General features: G+C 39.9%; 1 long non-coding RNA gene across 1 annotated transcript; it reads right to left on the reverse strand.

Annotated features, from left to right (window-relative positions):
* Window positions 1–838: 838 nt before the first annotated feature.
* LOC122798778 lies at window positions 839–6,241 on the reverse strand. The gene is made up of 3 exons (XR_006364301.1): window positions 6,169–6,241; window positions 3,487–3,616; window positions 839–939 (listed from the first exon to the last, which is right to left on the reverse strand). It is a non-coding gene; the product is annotated as an uncharacterized LOC122798778 (long non-coding RNA).
* Between the last annotated feature and the right edge of the window lie 11,810 nt (window positions 6,242–18,051).

The following is an 18,051-nucleotide window of genomic DNA, read 5'->3' on the forward strand; positions in this document are numbered from 1 at the left end:
GTGGAATAGAATAGAGGGGTAGTAAATTTAATTAAAGCAGAATGGTAAAATAGGAATAGATTCTATAGGAAATAGAGCAGGGATGGCTGGAGAGGAAAGAGCAAGGATAAGGAGAAGTGTAGGTAATGGAGAGAGGTAATAGTACAAGTATGGTCTTAGGGCTAAGATAAAAGAAGGGGGGGAGTGTAGGGGGTGTGTAGAGGCTGGATAAAAATTTGGCGGGAAGGAGAGGTATAGACCAGGAGGGATAGGGGTGTGGCTATGGAGCTATAAGAGTAGGACCCCTGGGGGTGGGTGGGAATGGGGGGTAGGGAGGGGAGCGGAGTGAGCCCGCAGGGCGAACGGAGCGGGTAGAGCCAAAGAAGAGAGGTTGAGTGGAAAACAATCAGAAGTTGCTGTTAGGTCAGGTAAGTAATCCGAGGAGAAAGAGGAAATACTAGGAGAGTGAGGACTAAGTGGGGCAAGGCTGAGTAAGGCAGAAGAAAGGAAGAGGGTGGAAAACACAAAAAGGGTAGCAGGATAGTGGGAAAGATAGGACTTAGTATGTGGAAAGAAAAGTTTGCAAGATTAAGCAAATTTGGTAGTAGGGAGCCACCTAGTGGACTCAGCAGGTAAATGCTACCAGGGTTACTGTCTGGGCTAGAGGAGTGGAGAGAATCAGGAAAGAGGAGTTACTAAAGGTTGCTGGTGGTCGGGGAGGGGAGAAGCTAAGGTTGGCTGCTGGCAGAACTTGCTTTGAGATTAACAATAGCTGAGGCTAAGACAAGCATACACAATGTTGAGAAACATTGAAGAGCTGAAGGACATACTTTTTTGTGTCTTTAAGGGAAGAGGCTTTTCCAAAATTGTTAAAAATTGGTCCCTAGGTAGGGTAAGTGGCGGGAGACTTAGGCAGGGTACTCAAATCCCAGACCTACAGGTGGTCACTAGGCAGAAGAGCTAAGAAAAGGAAGGGAGAAAAAAGAGGGTTAAATATAGAGCAATATAAACTGTAAAAAAGGTTAAATATAGAGCAACAAAAACTGTAAAAAAAGCAAGTACAATACCCAAAGATAACAACAAACATGTAAATCATTCAGCCATGTGTCAATAATGCTGAGTAATCAGTGCAGGATAACACAAATACATCTATATTCCTGAAGGAAATCAGTAGACAGATCTATAAAGCTACAGTGGTCAAACTCCGCTAATTACTATTGAAAATACAATATACAGGCATGTTCGCCTAAAATAAGCAATAAAAATAACATAAGCTGGGAGACTATCTGTATGAGAATTATGTAGGGGAGGAAGGAGTGGAGCCTCCTAGGCGTTGGACTTAAGCTAGTATGCAAGTTATGGCAGTGGGAAGTGTGCTACACCCGCCTAAAATAAGCGCGGGGAAGCACAAGTCAGTTTAGTAAGGATAGGTGAGGATTTGTGAAAAGACACGCTAAGTACTACTTCGGTATGAATAAGGACACTAAAACCTTTTGAGTCTGAAAACAAAGCTCATGTTAAATATGTTATACCCTCTAAAGGGCTAGGGAAAGTAGCTGAGGCAAGGAAGGCAGATGGAGTAGTGATATCCCCACGTGCTATAGTTGGTAATAATAATGGGGGGCTTAAGAAGATAGAGCACTGGGAGAAAAAAACACACTAGGAATCTAGCGTGCGAAAGAAAAGAGAGGAGAGTATGTGTGATAGATGGGCGCCAAGTACAGAAGCGAGACACCAGTTTCTAACACTCTGAAGTGATATCTTGGATTCGTATACTAACGGTCTCAAATATTTCCATTTACTGTAGTAGTCTGAAGCATACTTCTCAACTCAGGCTAGCATATCGGGGAATAATAGAAGAACATGCATTTATCCTAATAGGAGTCAGTCATACTCAAAGTTAGCGTGTCAGCCAGTTTAGAAAGAACACGCAACTTTCTCACAGTGAGTCAGGGAGAGTTTGCTAGGGATCGCTAAGGTACCCCTTAAAGCAAGCCAGTACAACTGCTTTATATACAAAAGCAAAGCGAGCATACAGGCTAAGATGTAGCTTTAACCAACTACGTCATATATCGCTACACCAGGTGCAAGCAGTAAAACGCTACCATAATTTCAAGAGCTCGCTCGCATTCCTGCCTTACACTACAATGATAATGAGAGCATACAAGCTTTAATTCATTTCTATCAGCTAGGCAGTAAAGGCTAGAAAGGGTGCGAGCAGAAAAATGCAAAAATCAATTAAAGACAATACTAGCAAAAATGCAAAAGCACTTCTAAAACATACTCACAAGCCTTATGGTTAGGATAGGTTATACAGAAAAAAACATAAGGGCATGGTCTATCAGAAAAATGCAAAAATAAATTAAAGACAATACTAGCAAAAATGCAAAAAGCACTTCTAAAACATACTCGCTCACAAGCCTTATGGTTAGGATAGGTTATACAGAAAAAAACATAAGGGCATGGTCTATCAGCAGAATAAATAACACTGTCATTAAGTAATCAAAAACTGTGGATAAACGAAAACCGTTTAGGTCAAACCATAAGTACGCAAAAACACAGTGCAGTACCAGGAGTTGTTAACAGTAACAGAAAGATAACTGGCGATATGTGCGAAGCGTTTAAATCTAGCAAGACATACGTTAAACACAGTTCAATAGCAAGAGTTGTTTGCAGCATTTAACTTACACTTTTACAAGTCTCCAGAGGCAGGAACGCACAGCAGCCAGGGTGAACTAAAGGAAAAGAGTTGGCGCGAAGCCATACAGGTGTATTTATGGCTTTGGAGAGGAGATGGGATTGGAGAGTAGAAAGGGGAGGGGCAGGGGGTAGGCAGAGAGAGGAGAAAATAAACGGAAGCTAGGTAGCTAATTTAAGGTAAAGAGCGGCAATTAGAAATAAGCCGAAGGAGTAGTATGCCAGATAGTGAGAGGGAAATTAAGAGTCGTGTAGAGTAAGGGTAGGGATAAAGTGAGAGTAGAAGTAGGGGAAGGTGAATAAAAGGAGGGAGAGTGGGCTATGGTTGGATGGTTAGATAAGGACAAGAGTTTAGAGCCAAAGAAGAGAGGTTGAGTGGAAAACAATCAGAAGTTGCTGTTAGGTCAGGTAAGTAATCCGAGGAGAAAGAGGAAATACTAGGAGAGTGAGGACTAAGTGGGGCAAGGCTGAGTAAGGCAGAAGAAAGGAAGAGGGTGGAAAACACAAAAAGGGTAGCAGGATAGTAGGAAAGATAGGACTTAGTATGTGGAAAGAAAAGTTTGCAAGGATAAGCAAATTTGGTAGTAGGGAGCCACCTATTGGACTCAGCAGGTAAATGCTACCAGGGTTACTGTCTGGGCTAGAGGAGTGGAGAGAATCAGGAAAGAGGAGTTACTAAAGGTTGCTGGTGGTCGGGGAGGGGAGAAGCTAAGGTTGGCTGCTGGCAGAACTTGCTTTGAGATTAACAATAGCTGAGGCTAAGACAAGCATACACAATGTTGAGAAACATTGAAGAGCTGAAGGACATACTTTCTTGTGTCTTTAAGGGAAGAGGCTTTTCCAAAATTGTTAAAAATTGGTCCCTAGGTAGGGTAAGTGGCGGGAGACTTAGGCAGGGTACTCAAATCCCAGACCTACAGGTGGTCACTAGGCAGAAGAGCTAAGAAAAGGAAGGGAGAAAAAAGAGGGTTAAATATAGAGCAATATAAACTGTAAAAAAGGTTAAATATAGAGCAACAAAAACTGTAAAAAAAGCAAGTACAATACCCAAAGATAACAACAAACATGTAAATCATTCAGCCATGTGTCAATAATGCTGAGTAATCAGTGCAGGATAACACAAATACATCTATATTCCTGAAGGAAATCAGTAGACAGATTTATAAAGCTACAGTGGTCAAACTCCGCTAATTACTATTGAAAATACAATATACAGGCATGTTCGCCTAAAATAAGCAATAAAAATAACATAAGCTGGGAGACTATCTGTATGAGAATTATGTAGGGGAGGAAGGAGTAGAGCCTCCTAGGCGTTGGACTTAAGGTAGTATGCAAGTTAGGGCAGTGGGAAGTGTGCTACACCCGCCTAAAATAAGCGCGGGGAAGCACAAGTCAGTTTAGTAAGGATAGGTGAGGATTTGTGAAAAGACACGCTAAGTACTGCTTCGGTATGAATAAGGACACTAAAACCTTTTGAGTCTGAAAACAAAGCTCATGTTAAATATGTTTTACCCTCTAAAGGGCTAGGGAAAGTAGCTGAGGCAAGGAAGGCAGATGGAGTAGTGATATCCCCACGTGCTATAGTTGGTAATAATAATGGAGGGCTTAAGTAGGTAGAGCACTGGGAGAAAAAAACACGCTAGGAATCTAGCGCGCGAAAGAAAAGAGAGGAGAGTATGTGCGATAGATGGGCGCCAAGTACAAAAGCGAGACACCAGTTTCTAACACTCTGAAGTGATATCTTGGATTCGTATACTAACGGTCTCAAAAAATTCCATTTACTGTAGTAGTCTGAAGCATACTTCTCAACTCAGGCTAGCATATCGGGGAATAATAGAAGAACATGCATTAATCCTAATAGGAGTCAGTCATACTCAAAGTTAGCGTGTCAGGCAGTTTAGAAAGAACACGCAACTTTCTCACAGTGAGTCAGGGAGAGTTTGCTAGGGATCGCTAAGGTACCCCTTAAAGCAAGCCAATACAACTGCTTTATATACAAAAGCAAAGCGAGCATACAGGCTAAGATGTAGCTTTAACCAACTACGTCATATATCGCTACACCAGGTGCAAGCAGTAAAACGCTACCATAATTTCAAGAGCTCGCTCGCATTCCTGCCTTACACTACAATGATAATGAGAGCATACAAGCTTTAATTCATTTCTATCAGCTAGGCAGTAAAGGCTAGAAAGGGTGCGAGCAGAAAAATGCAAAAATCAATTAAAGACAATACTAGCAAAAATGCAAAAAGCACTTCTAAAACATACTCGCTCACAAGCCTTATGGTTAGGATAGGTTATACAGAAAAAAACATAAGGGCATGGTCTATCAGAAAAATGCAAAAATAAATTAAAGACAATACTAGCAAAAATGCAAAAAGCACTTCTAAAACATACTCGCTCACAAGCCTTATGGTTAGGATAGGTTATACAGAAAAAAACATAAGGGCATGGACTATCAGCAGAATAAATAACACTGTCATTAAGTAATCAAAAACTGTGGATAAACGAAAACCGTTTAGGTCAAACCATAAGTACGCAAAAACACAGTGCAGTACCAGGAGTTGTTAACAGTAACAGAAAGATTACTGGCGATATGTGCGAAGCGTTTAAATCTAGCAAGACATACGTTAAACACAGTTCAATAGCAAGAGTTGTTTGCAGCATTTAACTTACACTTTTACAAGTCTCCAGAGGCAGGAACGCACAGCAGCCAGGGTGAACTAAAGGAAAAGAGTTGGCGCGAAGCCATACAGGTGTATTTATGGCTTTGGAGAGGAGATGGGATTGGAGAGTAGAAAGGGGAGGGACAGGGGGTAGGCAGAGAGAGGAGAAAATAAACGGAAGCTAGGTAGCTAATTTAAGGTAAAGAGCGGCAATTAGAAATAAGCCGAAGGAGTAGTATGCCAGATAGTGAGAGGGAAATTAAGAGTCGTGTAGAGTAAGGGTAGGGATAAAGTGAGAGTAGGAGTAGGGGAAGGTGAATAAAAGGAGGGAGAGTGGGCTATGGTTGGATGGTTAGATAAGGACAAGAGTTTAGAGCCAAAGAAGAGAGGTTGAGTGGAAAACAATCAGAAGTTGCTGTTAGGTCAGGTAAGTAATCCGAGGAGAAAGAGGAAATACTAGGAGAGTGAGGACTAAGTGGGGCAAGGCTGAGTAAGGCAGAAGAAAGGAAGAGGGTGGAAAACACAAAAAGGGTAGCAGGATAGTAGGAAAGATAGGACTTAGTATGTGGAAAGAAAAGTTTGCAAGGATAAGCAAATTTGGTAGTAGGTTGCCACCTATTGGACTCAGCAGGTAAATGCTACCAGGGTTACTGTCTGGGCTAGAGGAGTGGAGAGAATCAGGAAAGAGGAGTTACTAAAGGTTGCTGGTGGTCGGGGAGGGGAGAAGCTAAGGTTGGCTGCTGGCAGAACTTGCTTTGAGATTAACAATAGCTGAGGCTAAGACAAGCATACACAATGTTGAGAAACATTGAAGAGCTGAAGGACATACTTTCTTGTGTCTTTAAGGGAAGAGGCTTTTCCAAAATTGTTAAAAATTGGTCCCTAGGTAGGGTAAGTGGCGGAGACTTAGGCAGGGTACTCAAATCCCAGACCTACAGGTGGTCACTAGGCAGAAGAGCTAAGAAAAGGAAGGGAGAAAAAAGAGGGTTAAATATAGAGCAATATAAACTGTAAAAAGAGGGTTAAATATAGAGCAACAAAAACTGTAAAAAAAGCAAGTACAATACCCAAAGATAACAACAAACATGTAAATCATTCAGCCATGTGTCAATAATGCTGAGTAATCAGTGCAGGATAACACAAATACATCTATATTCCTGAAGGAAATCAGTAGACAGATTTATAAAGCTACAGTGGTCAAACTCCGCTAATTACTATTGAAAATACAATATACAGGCATGTTCGCCTAAAATAAGCAATAAAAATAACATAAGCTGGGAGACTATCTGTATGAGAATTATGTAGGGGAGGAAGGAGTAGAGCCTCCTAGGCGTTGGACTTAAGGTAGTATGCAAGTTAGGGCAGTGGGAAGTGTGCTACACCCGCCTAAAATAAGCTGGAAGCACAAGTCAGTTTAGTAAGGATAGGTGAGGATTTGTGAAAAGACACGCTAAGTACTGCTTCGTATGAATAAGGACACTAAAACCTTTTGAGTCTGAAAACAAAGCTCATGTTAAATATGTTTTACCCTCTAAAGGGCTAGGGAAAGTAGCTGAGGCAAGGAAGGCAGATGGAGTAGTGATATCCCCACGTGCTATAGTTGGTAATAATAATGGAGGGCTTAAGTAGGTAGAGCACTGGGAGAAAAAAACACGCTAGGAATCTAGCGCGCGAAAGAAAAGAGAGGAGAGTATGTGCGATAGATGGGCGCCAAGTACAAAAGCGAGACACCAGTTTCTAACACTCTGAAGTGATATCTTGGATTCGTATACTAACGGTCTCAAAAAATTCCATTTACTGTAGTAGTCTGAAGCATACTTCTCAACTCAGGCTAGCATATCGGGGAATAATAGAAGAACATGCATTTATCCTAATAGGAGTCAGTCATACTCAAAGTTAGCGTGTCAGGCAGTTTAGAAAGAACACGCAACTTTCTCACAGTGAGTCAGGGAGAGTTTGCTAGGGATCGCTAAGGTACCCCTTAAAGCAAGCCAATATAACTGCTTTATATACAAAAGCAAAGCGAGCATACAGGCTAAGATGTAGCTTTAACCAACTACGACATATATCGCTGCACCAGGTGCAAGCAGTAAAACGCTACCATAATTTCAAGAGCTCGCTCGCATTCCTGCCTTACACTACAATGATAATGAGAGCATACAAGCTTTAATTCATTTCTGTCAGCTAGGCAGTAAAGGCTAGAAAGGGTGCGAGCAGAAAAATGCAAAAATCAATTAAAGACAATACTAGCAAAAATGCAAAAAGCACTTCTAAAACATACTCGCTCACAAGCCTTATGGTTAGGATAGGTTATACAGGAAAAAACATAAGGGCATGGACTATCAGCAGAATAAATAACACTGTCATTAAGTAATCAAAAACTGTGGATAAACGAAAACCGTTTAGGTCAAACCATAAGTACGCAAAAACACAGTGCAGTACCAGGAGTTGTTAACAGTAACAGAAAGATAACTGGCGATATGTGCGAAGCGTTTAAATCTAGCAAGACATACGTTAAACACAGTTCAATAGCAAGAGTTGTTTGCAGCATTTAACTTACACTTTTACAAGTCTCCAGAGGCAGGAACGCACAGCAGCCAGGGTGAACTAAAGGAAAAGAGTTGGCACGAAGCCATACAGGTGTATTTATGGCTTTGGAGAGGAGATGGGATTGGAGAGTAGAAAGGGGAGGGGCAGGGGGTAGGCAGAGAGAGGAGAAAATAAACGGAAGCTAGGTAGCTAATTTAAGGTAAAGAGCGGCAATTAGAAATAAGCCGAAGGAGTAGTATGCCAGATAGTGAGAGGGAAATTAAGAGTCGTGTAGAGTAAGGGTAGGGATAAAGTGAGAGTAGAAGTAGGGGAAGGTGAATAAAAGGAGGGAGAGTGGGCTATGGTTGGATGGTTAGATAAGGACAAGAGTTTAGAGCCAAAGAAGAGAGGTTGAGTGGAAAACAATCAGAAGTTGCTGTTAGGTCAGGTAAGTAATCCAAGGAGAAAGAGGAAATACTAGGAGAGTGAGGACTAAGTGGGGCAAGGCTGAGTAAGGCAGAAGAAAGGAAGAGGGTGGAAAACACAAAAAGGGTAGCAGGATAGTGGGAAAGATAGGACTTAGTATGTGGAAAGAAAAGTTTGCAAGGATAAGCAAATTTGGTAGTAGGGAGCCACCTAGTGGACTCAGCAGGTAAATGCTACCAGGGTTACTGTCTGGGCTAGAGGAGTGGAGAGAATCAGGAAAGAGGAGTTACTAAAGGTTGCTGGTGGTCGGGGAGGGGAGAAGCTAAGGTTGGCTGCTGGCAGAACTTGCTTTGAGATTAACAATAGCTGAGGCTAAGACAAGCATACACAATGTTGAGAAACATTGAAGAGCTGAAGGACATACTTTCTTGTCTCTTTAAGGGAAGAGGCTTTTCCAAAATTGTTAAAAATTGGTCCCTAGGTAGGGTAAGTGGCGGGAGACTTAGGCAGGGTACTCAAATCCCAGACCTACAGGTGGTCACTAGGCAGAAGAGTTTCTTGTGTCTTTAAGGGAAGAGGCTTTTCCAAAATTGTTAAAAATTGGTCCCTAGGTAGGGTAAGTGGCGGGAGACTTAGGCAGGGTACTCAAATCCCAGACCTACAGGTGGTCACTAGGCAGAAGAGTTTCTTGTGTCTTTAAGGGAAGAGGCTTTTCCAAAATTGTTAAAAATTGGTCCCTAGGTAGGGTAAGTGGCAGGAGACTTAGGCAGGGTACTCAAATCCCAGACCTACAGGTGGTCACTAGGCAGAAGAGTTTCTTGCGTCTTTAAGGGAAGAGGCTTTTCCAAAATTGTTAAAAATTGGTCCCTAGGTAGGGTAAGTGGCGGGAGAATTAGGCAGGGTACTCAAATCCCAGACCTACAGGTGGTCACTAGGCAGAAGAGTTTCTTGCGTCTTTAAGGGAAGAGGCTTTTCCAAAATTGTTAAAAATTGGTCCCTAGGTAGGGTAAGTGGCGGGAGACTTAGGCAGGGTACTCAAATCCCAGACCTACAGGTGGTCACTAGGCAGAAGAGTTTCTTGTGTCTTTAAGGGAAGAGGCTTTCCCAAAATTGTTAAAAATTGGTCCCTAGGTAGGGTAAGTGGCAGGAGACTTAGGCAGGGTACTCAAATCCCAGACCTACAGGTGGTCACTAGGCAGAAGAGTTTCTTGCGTCTTTAAGGGAAGAGGCTTTTCCAAAATTGTTAAAAATTGGTCCCTAGGTAGGGTAAGTGGCGGGAGACTTAGGCAGGGTACTCAAATCCCAGACCTACAGGTGGTCACTAGGCAGAAGAGTTTCTTGCGTCTTTAAGGGAAGAGGCTTTTCCAAAATTGTTAAAAATTGGTCCCTAGGTAGGGTAAGTGGCGGGAGACTTAGGCAGGGTACTCAAATCCCAGACCTACAGGTGGTCACTAGGCAGAAGAGTTTCTTGCGTCTTTAAGGGAAGAGGCTTTTCCAAAATTGTTAAAAATTGGTCCCTAGGTAGGGTAAGTGGCGGGAGACTTAGGCAGGGTACTCAAATCCCAGACCTACAGGTGGTCACTAGGCAGAAGAGTTTCTTGCGTCTTTAAGGGAAGAGGCTTTTCCAAAATTGTTAAAAATTGGTCCCTAGGTAGGGTAAGTGGCGGGAGACTTAGGCAGGGTACTCAAATCCCAGACCTACCTAATATGTATTAATGAATTGAAGTCAGTACATTCAGTGACTCTTCAGAATTTAGTAATGTTAGCATTATATGATCTGAAAAAGCATACTTTTAGAATTATAGTTATTATTTAGTTCTAGGTCTTTTATTTTTGAATTGTTTCTAACAGAAATTAAGATTTCAATGTCTAAAGCAAAAATAATAGGAGACAAATTATAACTCTCTTTTGTTTCTTTAGATATTGGAATTGACTTTGAAAGGAAATGACCTAATTTGACACAAGCCTTGTTGACTTTCTATATATTTATGAACAGATATATAAATTCGGAAGGAAATTTAAACTAGCTCTACAATTTTGAATGAACAGTTCCAATTTAATGAATTGAAAACCTTTTCAATATCTAGGCTAACAAAAAGAACTTCTTGTTTTGTATTATTTAAAATGTCATGAAGTGATTATTTTTTTGATATCTTGGGTTTGTCTCATAATTGATCTGTGCTACTTATATTAGGTATAGTTTCCTTTAATTTATCAGCTAAGATGGACATAGAATTTTTCTAGTACATATATAGTAGACATACTGGCTGTATGCCAAACATGACTGAATACTTTTATCTTCAATAATTGGAGTAGTTAATAATTCTGGGGGAGGGTGGATTCACCTAGTTACATTTCGGAAGTCTTATTAGATAAACAATATCAATTGCCAGGGTACAAATTTAAATAATTCTTGTTTTAAAATAAGTAGCCTATATTGTAATACAAGTGATATCTTATTTAGTAATTCATCATCAAAAAATGAATTTGTTTTTGAGTTGGAAGGATCCTCCTGTATTGTTTCCTGATTTAAAGACATATAGTATTGTCTAAATATATCCATAATTTCCCCATTAGCTGTGCATTTTCTGTTTGCTTTTTATCTCTTCTGACTCTCTTTTAAATCTCTTTTAACTCCATTGCCTCTGTACTGCTTACTCCAAAGACCTCAACCTTATCACCACATTAAAAAGAACTTGCTGGAGGGATAGGTTCCTAACCCAGGGACTTCCAATATTCTGGAACAAACTCCCCATTCATGTCAAGCAGAGCACCTCACTGGCCCTCTTCATGATGTGAGTGGATGGGAAATAGGAAATTCACCCCGGGGATCACTTCAATGGCATTGCTATATAGGAGCACAAGGAACTAACATATAGTAAGCCAGATGACTGTGAACACTATTCGGCTAGGCTTGCATTGGCTCCAGGGCCATTAGCCTAGTACTTACCTATGAACCTATGAACTGATAGGATTTAGGCAATAGTTTTACTTTGATAAATTATGTATGTATTTAGGAAACATAACATAAGTTGCTAGTTCAGTTTTTTTCTGGTGATAGGGATTTGTTGTGCATTAGGAATTCAGAATATGTCTTTCAAAGAGTCCATTTTTTCTTTTCTTCCTTTATCACATTGCTATATTTACATTTGGCAACTTGCGGTTTGTTTTGAGTATCGAGTAATTCATTGTCCCTTTGTTTTGTTTTTCTCTATGTTATGCCAGAGTCTTGCCATAAGTTTAGGCTTCAAAAGAGTTTAAATCAAAACTTTAATTACTTCTTTGGAGTTGATATGCATAAAAAATTCAATTTATGAAAGAAAGCAAGATTTATATTCTTTTAAATTAACTATAAGTCTACTAAAATTATGTTAAAACTTAAAAGTAAGTACATTATTGTCAGAGATGATTCAAGAGATTATATTAAAGTTGAATATTTTGGAAATTAAATCTTATGAAATTAAAATCTTGTCTATTCTAATTTGAGTTTCATGAGTACAGAAGCAGTGTGTGAAATCCAAGGATTTCTCATACCTCAACACAAAAGAATCCGTTAAGTTGTGAAACTCAATCCAGTTATTAAGACTTTTGCTTAGAGAGACAATCTTATCCTTTTAGGGGCACTGGAGTCAGAAATATTTAGAACACAATTGAAGTTGCTTCCCATTATTAAGCTGTCTTTTGCTTTGTTAAGAATAATGCCTAAATTTGTTTAGCTAGCTTGAGTCCCATCCCAGGAAACTAGTATAAACTGGTTAATGACTAAATTCTACTATTACGTTTTATTAACAACAAAGATAATAAACATTTCTTATCTTCACATGTATAAACAACTTAGGGGGATTAATAGTTTTTTCCCCATAAGATCTTAACTCCTCTGTGTCTACTTTTGAAAGATGATTGAGCTAAAAATTATGAACTAATCTGGATTCCAAATATTACTATCAGAGTGCATAAGATGATCTCCCAGGAGAAATAAATTTGTGATTTGTTTGTAGTGGGATATTTCAAAAGAATTCCCTTTTTGCAGAATTGTTTAAATCATTAACATTTAAAGATGGTGATAAATCCATAAGTGAGAATAAAAAAAGAAGCCATATAAAGTAATATTCATATACATATGTAAACAACCAACAATTATGCTTCTTAAATGTCTGGTTAATCAAAAGGAGTATTTCAGACATGCCAAAGAACTTCTAGTGAAAATAAAGTAATAAACATAACTATGACAATACATGTGGAATTAAAAAAATCCTAGTCTATAAGTAGATAACATGCTAGACTGACCCATGCAACCAAAACTGTAGCTAAAGACTCAGTATATAAAAGATGCAAAACAAGTGATGTCAAAGCTATGCAGTTAAAACAAAATTTCAACTCGGAGAAAAATATTTGTATACAACAACATGGGATATGAGTTTAGTGTCCAGTGTTATTATTATTATTAATAATGACATTTCAGACATTATATTTATTACTATATAGAAAAATTTAGCCTGTCATATAAGTTCAAGAGTAAAACTAAGTACATAGATCCAAGTCATTAAATGAAATGAAATACAGTATGGAATGAGAAAACCTAGATTTTTCTGTATAAATCTATAAACTAATAAGCTGAGACATATGGGGTTAAAAACTACTGAACATTTAATAAGTAAAAAAGTTTCAAATAAGCAGGAAAGATGAATAAAGGTAATTAAATTATAAAGTCTACAGAAAGTTAAGTTTCAGTTTCAAACACTAACAATAAGACATCCTTATAAATTAGTATGCTTTGTTCCATGTCTCCCTGTCTAACTAAAATGAATTCCTACTCCTAGAATAAATTCCTCCTCCTACCTTTTCAATCAGTTGGTTTTGTGTGAGAAAATTATAAAGATCTAATAAGGAAATTGAAAAGGTTATTTAAAACTTAGGTAAATCATAATATTTTCAGTATAGTATTAAAGGGACACCATGTACATATAAATAGATCTTTTATGATACCTGAAAAGCAACCTGCTACAAAAGTAACGTTTGTAACTATCTTATAGAATTTATATTTATTTTACATTTGCGTGTAGCTAGATAGGGTACTGACTGGTGGATGAAGCTTAAACTCTCAAGCTTTGACTACCCCAGGTTTGACTCTCCAAAGATTGGACTTCCTCTATAGGAAATCACTGTCAGAAAGTTCTGCTGGAAGTTATTCCTGGGGGGGGGGGGGGGGGTTTCCACCCTTTTTTGAGTTAGTGTAACTGTAGCATTTGTACATATAAGTTTGGGTGGTGTGGTCATAACTCTCACCTGTCCTGATTTTCTCAGGACGTGCAGATTTTTGCCTCATAGTTTTGGTCTGTTCATCATAATTCATCATAATGTTTGCAGTTTTCTGGCAATTAATTTAGGACTGAATTTACTAAATAATGGCATGACATTTGAGTTTCAGACTTTTTATCCTTCAGAAAATGCATGGTAACACAAATCTTCTATTGTAGCAACTTTATATTCATAATAGCAATATTTAAAATGTGCCCCTAGTTTTGGGTCTTTGTCCTCCTGTTGTTTTTGGCTTTGTCCAGATTTCTTGTGCTAAGAGGTTGAGAGGTATGGGTGTGGGGGCTTGCCCCACTACAAAAGCACTTAAAAGAGTGTGTTTCAGCAAGATATTTTGGTGAATGCAGTTCAGGGATTCCTATTTTCAGTTTATTCACTTTTGTCAACTTCTAGTGAAAGCAGCTTAGATATATTATAGTCAATGAGAAAAGAAAAGAATATATATATTTTTTTCTTTTCCCTGTTTTGCCTTTTTTTCTTTTCCTCTTCTCTTTTCTTATCCTCTTCATCTCTCCTGTTAATATTTAAGTTATTGCTTAGAGCAGAATGAAATTAGTATGAACTGTAGACTGATAAAATTATAAGAAGATGATATTTAATAGTCATAAACTTGAATCTTCCTAGTTTCAAACTCATACTTAATACCTTCCTTTGAATATCATTGCAAGGTGCTTATCATATAAAGCAATTTCAACAATGGATGAAAAAAAACTTTAAAATAAGTTATGTATATATTAAAACGCCTTCCTAGCAGCTGAACATATAATAATTCATAACAAGTTTTTCTTTATGCACCAGTTATAACATCCATATTATAATATTATGAACTCATTGTATGTTTTAAAGGCATAATTTTAATCAATTTGTTAAGAATAGCAAGGTGAAGATCTATGTAAAATAATCTGAACCTGTGCTTTAACATTTGTATAGAAAAGTGTAGCTAAAAGAAGGTGCTCTGATTTGCATAACACAAATAAATGAAATGCAGGTTAGGTGTATGTAATCTAGTTTTCACTTTATCCTTGGAGTTGAACTGAAAAGTTACTTTATTTTCTCTTTACTTCACATCAACCACCACAGAATCAGGATTTTCACTCAGGCCAACCTTCTCCAACACCGAACTTAACTCCAAAACCCTCAAGCACAACCACATCAAGGATCCACAACAACAAACACACCCCCAGAAGAACTCCTTAGACACTCCATGTGACCAACTCATGTCAACTCCGTTTTCTGGAAACTCTGAAAAGCAATCCACACCAGAGGGACAAAACATGGCAAGGCAAAAGGGAGCAGAAGTACCCAAAGATACCGCCAACGGACCCACACGATACCATGACAAGATGGAACCAAACCAAATGAATGTTATCTGGAACCACTCTACATAGCTGACATTAGGCACCCACAGAACCTGCGGCCGCAGGTAGCCCCCCCCAATAATCTCCCCACAAATGAAGACCCCCCAAGCAACAGCCGTGGGTTTCTCCATCTCCTCTGTTTATTCTTCATGGAAGTCCGCACAGCATGATGTCACTGTGCAATCGCAATCCTTTTTTTCTTTTTTTGGCCTGTAAGCTGCAGTTAGTCAGGTCCGCTTCAATGAAGCAAGGGACCTGATTGGCTGCAGCAGAAAACATCACAGAAAACTACAGGTTACATGTTTGGATGCGTCTATGTGTGTGTGTGTGTGTGTGTGTGTGTGTGTGTGTGTGTGTGTGTGTGTGTGTGTGCACGCGTGTGCATGCTCATGACCCAGAATAGGGGAAGGTCTTTGTTTTCTTAGCTCCTGATAAATCTGTATCATCCCCTGACTTCCCACATTTTAATACAAATACTCTTATTCTGAGAGCTTAATAAGTCATGAGTGCAGTATTTTTTAAGTGTCTGAGTTGGCACAATTGTACCCGATTGTTGAGTTATCAGGTTGAACTCATTTAAAATATTACAGTCTGAAGTAATGTGAATTATACCAGTTTTACATTTATTGTAGTTAAAATATAAAGGTGTCAAGGGGATAATGATTTTCAGTCTTTTATCATCAATCTGTTGTTTACTAGCACGGCTCCTTTTAGCTTCTGTCCTGCAGCATAAACTAGGAAACTAAAGCACGCATCTTGAGATTTCAAAGGATAAAGAGGAACTGGATCACTATAGATGATTTGATACAGTTTAGGAGTTACAGGCAACTCTGAATCTCTGTGATTATGTAGGTGAGCAGGCCACCTTTGTACTACTTTGTTGAACTAAAGCATTTTTTTTCTGATGTGTAAATCTCTATTCTGTGCAACCCACATTTGGACATTCTCCTAATATACTTAGCTGTTAAGTATGTGTCCATTCACTTTTTGCTGTGCTGCCCACCCCCAGAACTTCAACTCTTTTCCTCCATTGAAGGCTTCCCTTCCACTTATTTGTTCTCCAGAGTACATATGTATTTCTTCAGCTAAAGTGAATTTTGACAGAATGCTCAGAAAAGGATTATTTACCAAGCCACTGTCATGAAGGTATGTGTTCCAGAAATTACATAGAAGTGCAGACATGATGCAGAATAAATTGCACTCCTCTTGTACCTCAGCCTTGTTTTAGATTTGTTTTTATTTAGTTTTGTTTTTTCCACTACCATCCGTCTTCTGATGTCCCCTGTTCCACCTATTTATTCATTCTCCACAAAAGGTTGAAAAGGAGATGTACATCGTGCATACAGCTGCAGTCATAACAGATGGGTTCTCCTGCCGTCAGGCGGGTCCTCGGTCGGCCGAATTCCAAACTCTAGGTCCGGCGTCAGTTGTTGTCGCTTCTTCCCTGACATCAGTGCGACCGGGGTATAAAAGAACCAGCCGACGCCATTTTCTTCAGTCTTTCTTGCCGCGCGGTGCCCGAAGCAGAAGCAGTTCGCAAGTGCCGGTCGGCCAGCTCCTGAAATTATGAAAATTTTGAAACCGAAGTCTCCTTGAAAGCTAAGTACCCCATTGGGGAAAATTTTCTTGCCTCAGACCGATGTCAGACAAAGTTAATAATTGTATTTCATGTGGGAAGCAAATACCACATAAGGATTTCCATTCCCTCTGTATACCTTGTTTAGGCCCAGACCACGATGTCTCGGTCTGTCGCTTTTGTGCTACATTCAACAAACGCACCATTAAGCGTTGGGCAGAGTTCGCCCAGCATTATTTTGGAAAAACATTTAACTATACTATGTCGTCGGATACTCCGACTCCAGTTTTGTCTAAAAAACGCAAAGATAAGGACCGACACACGAGGTCCGCGGCCTCTACCGACACCACGCCAAAGCCAACTACACGTGGTCCGGTTCTCAGCGAGGTGCCTACGCAGCCCCTGACTACCGACGATGCTTCATTGGCGGTGTCTCCTGTGCCCGAGGTCGCAGGCTCCTCGGCCCACACCCCGACTACAGATACCGAAGCCATTCTTGGCGTTGAACCTCAAAATGTGGACAGGTCTACCTCCACTCAAGGTGTCTTCAGACCTTCCTCTTCTTTTTCCATCAAGGCTTTCACTAAGTCTAAAGCAGCCATGCATTCTAAGAGACAAGCTACACAGGGCCCATCTCCAGGCCCCATGCCTAAAAAACAGATGCTTAAAATGGCTGAGGATTTAATTAGTCTTATCAGGGATTCTCAACCCCCACCGGACAAAAGGCCCAGAGTGGAGGAAGAATCCCCCTCCTCTGATCAGGGCTGCATTATTTCAGAGCACTCTGATGATCAGGAACATTCTTACTCCCCTTTTGAAGACTCTGATGCAGAGGAGTCCATTCCTTCTGTATCCCCCCCAGAGGATTACTCATTTGGGGAAACTTTGCATACCTTAAGGGAACACTTCCACTGGGAAGGCCAAGATTATTCAGATTCCAAGAAAAGGCTTAGGGAATTTCTCTTGCTACCTCAGCTCAGGCCTCTGGCTATACCTCCTGTCTTGGACATCCTGGATGATGTCTACTCGGAGGCCTGCCTTATCCCAGATTCTTTGCCTCCAGCCCCAGTCAAGCCTGACAGGTACTACAGGGTTCCTGACTCACACCAATTTCTATACAAAAGTCATGCTGCTGACCCAGAAACCATCTCACAGGGCCTCAAGGGAATTAAGGCCTCCACTGCTAAAAATCCATTACCTTCCGAGAGAGATTCCAGATCCTTAGAAAGGTGGGGAAAAAAGGTATATACTTCGGCTACCTTAACCATGAGGGCCTTAAACTGTCAGTTCCATATGCTAAAATGCCAACAGTTTTTGTTATCACAATTAAAAAGTAAAATGTCACAAACTGAACAACCAGACTTGAAGGAGTTGCAGGATTTGATGCATAGCGCAGAACAAGTAGGTAAGCATACCTTACAATGTGGTTTTGATGCTCTAGAGGCCTCATGCAGAGCTGCTGTTACAGGATCAGTCATACGTAGACATGCCTGGCTCAAGGAACAAA

This window comes from Protopterus annectens, chromosome 3.part1 (assembly GCF_019279795.1).
Source record: "Protopterus annectens isolate FY-2018-M chromosome 3.part1, PAN1.0, whole genome shotgun sequence".
Taxonomy (NCBI): domain Eukaryota; kingdom Metazoa; phylum Chordata; order Ceratodontiformes; family Protopteridae; genus Protopterus; species Protopterus annectens.